The sequence below is a fragment of the Egretta garzetta genome, unplaced genomic scaffold, assembly GCF_000687185.1.
Source record: "Egretta garzetta isolate BGI_Z169 unplaced genomic scaffold, ASM68718v1 scaffold582, whole genome shotgun sequence".
NCBI classification, from domain to species: domain Eukaryota; kingdom Metazoa; phylum Chordata; class Aves; order Pelecaniformes; family Ardeidae; genus Egretta; species Egretta garzetta.
In genome coordinates, this window is record NW_009258956.1 from 443 (window position 1) to 796 (window position 354).

The following is a 354-nucleotide window of genomic DNA, read 5'->3' on the forward strand; positions in this document are numbered from 1 at the left end:
CCCACGGCAAACACCATGAGAGCCGGGGCAGTGGGCTGGTCCTGGCAGCTCCCCCCAGCCGCTGGGGCATGGCCAGGGAGGGAGCTGCCGTGGGATGGGGAAATTGGGGTGGCTCAGCCGTGCTCAGGTGGAGCTGCCAAGCCGTGTGCCGGGCTGGTGCCACCGCCTGCAGCGGTGCTGGGAGGCCCCTGGATCCCTTCCAGCTCCGGGCTTCCCTGCGAAGGGCCCAGGTTTGTTCCTGGGGAGATGGCTCAGGCTGGCACCGGAGGCACTTGGGAGCAGGAGGTGGTGCGGTGGCACCGGTTCCGGCACGGCGGCTGTGGCAGTTCCAGGAAGGGTGTGGGGCCATTCCCA